The sequence below is a fragment of the Coenobita brevimanus genome, chromosome 84, assembly GCF_032717465.1.
Source record: "Coenobita brevimanus isolate Jiangsu-jjx chromosome 84, ASM3271746v2, whole genome shotgun sequence".
Taxonomy (NCBI): Eukaryota; Metazoa; Arthropoda; class Malacostraca; order Decapoda; family Coenobitidae; genus Coenobita; species Coenobita brevimanus.
This window is the reverse complement of record NC_137037.1, coordinates 1,272,361-1,272,613: the sequence shown is the minus strand read 5'-3', so window position 1 is coordinate 1,272,613 and position 253 is coordinate 1,272,361.

The following is a 253-nucleotide window of genomic DNA, read 5'->3' as shown; positions in this document are numbered from 1 at the left end:
CTGTTAGTCAAGTGACCACCATCGGGATTTTTTAATGTACCAGGGGTCACTGCTTCAGGATGAAACTTGTGTACTTGTCCCACATGGGAGAGTTCCTTGTCTCAGTGGAGCAAACGGAGCTAGGGCCTGATTGACTGCTGCCTACCTTAAAAGCGCCAGGCAAGGCTGCTGCACCACCCTAAACATCCACACTGTGCAGTGTGTAGCTTCCACGTTATGTCCACAGACTTCCCATTAACTCAATGTAACTGGT